Below are 7,196 nucleotides of genomic sequence, written 5' to 3'. Positions count from 1 at the left end.
CAAGGTGCAGATGTTACTTCCAATCCACATAGATTGTGATCTTCCAGTTAGGAAGTCAAGGATCCAGTTGCAGAAGGAGGTACAGAGGCCCAGGTTCTGGAGCTTTTCAATCAGTGTTGTAAGAATAATGGTAATAAATGCTGAGCTATAGTCAGTTATCAGCATCCTGGCATAGGTACTTGCATTATCTAGGTGATCCAAGGCTGCATGGAAAGCCATTGAGATCGAATCTCTGCAGACCTAAGGTGATGATAGGCAAATTGCAGTGGGTCCAGGTCCTTGCTGAGACAGATGTTGATTCTAGCCATGACCAACCTCTCAGAGCATTTCGTCACCATAAATGTGAGTGCTAATGGATGGTAGTCATTGAGGCAGCTCATGCTGCTTCTCTTGGTCACTAGCATAATTATTGCCCTTTTGAAGCAGGTGGAAACTTACAACCGTAGCAGTGAGAAACTGAAAATTTCTTTGAATACCCATGCTGGTTGGTTGGCACAGGTCTACAGAGCCCTACCAGGTACTCCAACAGGCCCTGCAGCCTTGTGAGGGTTCACCCTCTTGAAAGACAGCCTGAAATCGATCTTCGAGACAGAAGTTGCAGGGATCCTCATAGTTGTGGTGTTATTCTCCCATTTAAAGTGAGCGTAAGAGGTGTGAGCTCTTTGAAATACTGTTCAAACTCATTTTGTGGAATGACTGAAACAGCTGAGCCAGTGTCCAATTCCATTTTAATTAATTTGCCATTCACTTCAGGTGTTAGATTCATTGTTTTTCTCTGGTCAGTTTTCACAATGTAAATCTTAAAGCTACCAGTCCAATGTCACTCTTATCATAATCAAAGTTTTGATCAATAGCATGCACATTAGTGCTCTGTCTGAAAATGCAAAATGACTTATTACCTTTATCTCTTCCCTTTGCAGTTCATTTATCTTTGTCTGCCCGACCTGCTCTTTGTATATTTCGTACTTTGATGAAACTTCTGCAAGTTTCACCTTTAAACCTACATTGGTCTTGTGTATGTAAGCCCCTGCCACAGCAGTAATACAATTTGCTTAGCCAGGCTGGTTTCTGTTTAGACTTTGTAATTTGTTCACACTCATTTTATTCTTGACCGCAACTCAATTGCATCTCTCTCTGCTGTTTTCTTTGATACAGCAGCTTCAACTGCTCTTTTAAATGTAAGTTGTGCTTCAGTTAGGAGCCATTTTGAATGTTTTCTTGTAAGATTCTACAAACTAAAGAATCTCTCAGTGCATCTTTAAGAACACCACTAAACCAACAATGCCCAGACACTCACTTCAATTCAGCCACATATGTTGAAATGGGCTCCCCTTCCTTTTGATTCAAGTTATGAAACCTAATGCATTCTGCAGACTACAAAATGGCATTGCTTTCATGATATCAGTGAAACTCATTTCAGCTGGTTTGGTTAGAGCAGTCAAACTTCTATGTAATGATATGCTTTTAAATCCAATTCACTCAGCAAAATTGGCACTCATTGGCTATTTCGTTTGACTTAAAATACTGTTCAATTCATTCAGTATACAAAATACAGTTATCCCTTTTGCCAAGTGAACATGTCTATCTTTCCAATGTAGCCAGCCATTTCTTTTTTATGAATATTATCTCCTGGAACTTACTACTCATGAACCCTTGAATTGTCTGTTTTCTGAATTTTTAAAAACTCGACTGTGTCCTTTTCTGAAGAAACCCTGTGAGTGCTTTTTTAAAACTTGAATGTCTTGCTGCGCTTCAACAAGTAGGTAGTCATCTCAGGTTCATTTAGAACTTTATCATTGCTACTGTTATGTTCTGCAGCTCTGAAATAAAAAAAAAACACTAATTAAAAGAAAACACAGAGCTGGGAGTTAACTTGTGTATCTATAGTTACATTTTTTCCTTTTAGCGAGGCACATACATATGACAGGTGGCACAATGGACTTGACTTTTGCCAAGGGATAACTTTGTGTTATTCAATTGTTTTCTTAACAGTTTTGTGAATATGTCATATCTTGGCCCGCCGATGGACCTGATTACATTACTCAAGGATCTGGTGCTGCATGGGTCTTGCTGATTAATTCCAAGACACTCAACAGACAGGTTCAGCCTTCTGGATCTAAACTAAATGAATGTGAGGTATTGGAAAATCGGAACAGTGGGAAATCAAGGCAGCTCAGACTTAATCCAGGCCAATGAACTTGGATGAATACTACAATGGACTTGCTGTTTCAAAAACAAGTAAGATGGCTTCTCCAGACATTTTTCTCATTGGTTAGAGTATATATGATAAACCACTTTATTCTGCATCTACAGCATGTTGGTAGAAATTTTCAAGTTTCTCTAACTTTGTAATAAGAAGATGTCATTTGAATAACTGCCTCACATGAAACTTGGGGTCATGGTTCTTCCTCTGAGTAAGTATCACAAATCTCAAAAGTAGTGGGTTTTATTTTGTATGAAACTGAAGAGTTTGAAACAGCACAATATCATAAAACTGATATGTTCCAACTGCATGTTACCGTTTCCAGGTTATTTTAAGAGCCCACCATTTCCCAGTGAAAATCAGAAGAATGATGTGGAATCATGCCGGAGGATGCTGCATAAATCTGTCCCAGCTGCTTCATCCTATCATTTATGTTTCATTTGAGGTCCTGCTTGTCTTTCTCAAACTAACTTTGTCCGTTTAACTCTATATCCTTCTGTGCCTCTCCAGTTTCTCCATGAATCCATTTGCTTCAGCCAGTTCCCTGTGCTGGAAACCTCAGCTTTCCCACTGCTCTCTGGTTGCTGAAAACTTTGCCTTCACATCCCCATTTCATTTCTTACTAAGTCTTATTTGGATGGACTCCAGATCATCACTATCTATTATTGTACACAAAAGCTGATTTTTACCTGCTTGATCACAACTTGATCCAGACAAAGCCACCTTCAGATGACTCTGCTTTATTCCCTGCCTTTATTCCACTCAGATTTACACCAGAGTTTCATTCAGTTTCAGGTTCAGAGGCATTATCTTCCCATCAAGTGGGTGGGTGAAAAATTCCAAGTTCAGCATGACATAAAAAAACATATTTTAATTACACTACTTAGACAACATTTATTATTATGTGGATACTAAAAACAAAAGCTTTAAATGCAATTAAGTGAGTGGGAGGCTCATGTTGTGATGTTTGCATTGCTCTGATTCATAAGACGTGTGTGTATGTAGATTCAACATAACCTTTGGTGGTAGAATTTATCTTAATTTTTTAAAAATAGTCAAGTATTAATCTGATTTCATAAATTATATATTAAATACTGTGAGACACTGAAGGCTTATGAGCTATAAATTGAAGAATCCAGTTGGTAGCATTAATGATACCATCAGGATTTCTTACCCATTGTTTCCCAGTCATAACTTTTATGTAAATGGTAGGTATTATCCACATAAGGAACTGCCGTCTATTGTCACCGATTAACTTGACTCTGACATCTTGGACTCATTCCTCAATCACAATTTATTTAGTTGTGCACAAGGAAAACAATCCCCCCCCCCTTTTTTGTCCCATAAAGGACAACACCTTACTGGATGTTAACAGCACCTAGCCTCTGAAACTACATGGCAGTTTATTCAGGTCTAGTAGCCTATTGGATCAAAAGGTGGCTGCACTGTGAGTTGAATGGAAAATCCTACTAAAAGTAGTGAATATGGCCCCGTCCATCATGGGTAAAGACCTCCCCACCAATAAGCACATCAACATGAAGTGTTGCCATGGGAGAGAGGCATCCATTATCAAGGACACCTAGAATCCAGGACATGCTCTCTTCTTGCTGATACCATCAGGAGGAAGGTACAGGAACCTCAGAACTCACACCATCAGGTTGAGGAACAGTTATTGCCCCTCATCCATTAAGCTTTTGAACCAATGGGATTAACATCACTTGCCCCATCAATGAAATGTTCCCACAACCTGTGGACTCACTTCCAAGGACTCTTCATCCCATGTTCTCGATATTTATTGCTTATTTATTATCACAATTTCATTCTTTTTGTACTTGACAGCAGACTTGGCTGGAAAACCAATGCCAGGGCTGCTTACAAGAAGGGGATGAGCAAACTCTATTTTCTAAGGAAGCTGAGATCCTTCAACGTGTTCAGCAGGATGTTGGAGATCTTTTACCAGTCTGTTGTAGTGAGTGCAGACTTCTTTGTGGCTTTATGTTGGGGGAGCAGCATCGGTGTTGGTGATGTAAAAAGATTAATTAAACTCATCAAAAAGGCTGGATCTGTCCTTGGCTACAACACAGACTCTTTGAATTAGTGGTGGAGAGGGGGTCACTAAGCAAACTGTTATCCATTATGGACAATCTGGCACATCCTCTCCATGACCTACTGAGTAAGCAGCAGAGCACCCTTCCATACAGACTCATTCTGCTCCACTGTCACAAGGATCGTTACAGAAAATCTTTCCTACCAAATGCAATAAGCATATACAACAGTTCATCTCTGTGTGAGAGAACAACACACATCATAGTACAATAGTCTCTGTTTTATTATTTTGTACATTATTAGTGTATATTATTACAAATTATTGAATATTGGTACATTATTATTGTGTATATTATTATTCTATAGTTTATTATTAGTTAAGTTTATCATTAATTAAATGTTGCTGCTGTAACGAAAGAATTTCCCACTTAGGATCAATAAAGTATTTATTATTATTATTTCACAGTTTGCTGTCTTTTGCACATTGGTTGAATGCACAGGTTGGTGTGATATTTCTTTGATTTTATTCTGGTTATTATTCTATTATGTAGTTGCTGAGTTATCACTCCAGAAAGTGATCTCAGACAAGAGACTAAAACATATATCACAACTACCAAGAATAAAGCCCCCATTGTCCACTACACAATGAAGCCCCAACCTCTCAGAAGGGAGTGGAGCCAGGTGGTGATTGGATCCAGTGTAAGTCCTATGCAATTTCTTGACCATATTGGCTTCTAACTGGATCAAGGATTTGTGTACAACACTCTTGAGCAACGATGACACAAGTACCACTCTTAGCCAACAGGAAATCCAGTGCCAAGTGTTTCTGAAGGGCCACGATATGAATTCCAGCCATCCCATCTGTGATATCTTTAATGGCCTGGTTGGAAGCATGCAAAGCCAGTGTGCCTTATTGACCAATTCTCCATTGCTGACACCTTAATGATGATCTCACGAGCAGTTTGACCATCCACAGAATGAAGTGTTATTATTCAGAAATGTTCAGCCTCTGTAATAGTCCTTCATTGGTGGTCTCACACAGGTAACAACGATCCCTCCATCGTTTTGGTTCAGGCCAAAGATCCCAGTTAGAAGTTGAAAGGATTCAGAAGAAGACTGATGACTCAGTAATTGCACTTATTGCTACCCAAGTCTTTAGCATTAGCCGGAGTCATTTATGGGCAGTGCAGCTCCCTGCTCCTCACACAGCTCTAGTCTTCCTATCAAACTAGGAAAAAGAACCAGACTCAGTGAGATTCAAAGGTATAGGTTGTGCTGACCACCCACCTCCTGACTTTTTGAGCCTTCTGGAACAGGGAAAGAAGCTGTTACTAAAATGCTGAGTGTGTATCATCAGGCTCCTGTACTTCCTCCTTAATGGTAGCAATGAGAAGAGGGCATGTCCTGATGTTGGGAGCCCTTACTAACTGATGCCATCTTTTTGAGGCATCCCCTCTGGAAGTTATCCTTTTATCTGGGTGGCAGGTGCCTAATACGAGACTGAGTTTGCATCTGTATGCATCTTTTTGCAATCCTGTGCATGGCCCCTTCATGCCAGACAGTGAAGCAACCAGTGTATCTGTAGAAATTTGCTAGTGTTTGACGACATTGTCTTTTTTAACTTCTAATGAAGTGTAGCCACTGTTGAGCCTTATTTATAATTGTATCAATATATTGGGCCCAGGATAGATCTTCAGAGATGTTAACATCCAGGAACCTGAAACTGCTCACCCTTTTCACTGCTGATCCCTCGAGGAGAACTGACCTGTGTCTATCTTCCTGAAGTCCACAATCAATTTCTTGGTCTTCCTCAGGACACTCATGGTCTGCTGAGATCTTCCACTGTGACATTCAAGACCAGTGAGTCAGAACTATACTAGAAATCCAGGTATGACCCATAGAGCAAACAAACATTTGGGATTGAAGTTAGAGATGGAATTGGAGGCATGTCAGTTCTGCAGGTAGCAAAACCAAACAGTATGAATGGCTGTGATGCTTCGTTCCCAGATGAGCTCAATGCCTTGCCTGCATGCTTTGAAAGCAAGAATAAAACTATACCTGTGCATATCCCAGCAGCATCTGCTGACCCTGTGATCTCTGTCTCAAAGGCTGACATCAGAACATTTCTCCAGTGGATGAACCCTTGCAGGATGTCTGGTCCTGATGGTGTTCATGGATAGGGCACTGAAAACCTATGCCAGCCAACTAGCAGGACTGTTCAAGGACATCTTCAATCTCTCACTGCTGCAGTCAAAGGTTCCCACCTGCTATAAAAGGGCAACAATTATACCAACGCCCAACAATAACAGGGTGAGCTTTCTCAATGAGTAATACCCAGATGCACTCATGTCAACCATGATGAAGGGCTTTGACAGTTCCATTATGGTCAGAATCAACTCCTGCTTAAGCAAAGACCTGGGCTTGCTGTAATTTCCTTATTGCCACAATAGGTCTACAGCAGATGCAAAATCGTTGGTTCTCCACTCAGCCTTGGATAACCGGGACTATAATAATTCTAATGTCAGGCTGCTCTTTATTGATTACAACTCAGTTTTCAACACCATCATATCCTTAGTACTAATCAACAAACTCTGAAACCTGGGCCTCTGTAACTTCTTCTGCAAATGGATCCTTGACTTCCTCATTGTGAGACCACAGTCAGTGTGGATTGGAAATACCATCATCACCTTGTTGACAATTAACACTGATGTACCTATACTTCATCTATGCACAGCTCAAACTCCATCTATATATTTACTGAAGACACAACTATTGTTGGCAGAATTTCAAATGGTGACTAGGAGGAAGGTAGAACAGTTGGTTGAGTGGTGTGGCATCAATGAGTCTCCTGGTTCATCCATGGCTTTTAATTTGGGTATGTTCCGTATAGCCTTGAAAACACACCCTCTTCCACATTGGTTTTGGTGAAGTTGGTGACCAGGTGGCA

At 40.3% G+C, this 7,196-nt stretch overlaps 1 long non-coding RNA gene across 1 annotated transcript in view; it reads left to right on the top strand.

The window, feature by feature from the left end:
* The first annotated feature begins 1,998 nt into the window (after positions 1-1,998).
* The window catches only part of LOC132393699 (uncharacterized), a 185,522-nt gene continuing 180,324 nt past the window's right edge, over positions 1,999-7,196 (top strand). Inside the window, exon 1 of the long non-coding RNA XR_009512043.1 lies at positions 1,999-2,238. This is a non-coding gene — a long non-coding RNA (uncharacterized LOC132393699). The remainder of the gene's footprint in view (positions 2,239-7,196) is intronic.

Source organism: Hypanus sabinus, chromosome 5, assembly GCF_030144855.1.
Source record: "Hypanus sabinus isolate sHypSab1 chromosome 5, sHypSab1.hap1, whole genome shotgun sequence".
NCBI classification, from domain to species: domain Eukaryota; kingdom Metazoa; phylum Chordata; class Chondrichthyes; order Myliobatiformes; family Dasyatidae; genus Hypanus; species Hypanus sabinus.
The sequence above is the reverse complement of the archived record's forward strand: the minus strand, read 5'-3'. Positions and strand labels throughout refer to the sequence as shown.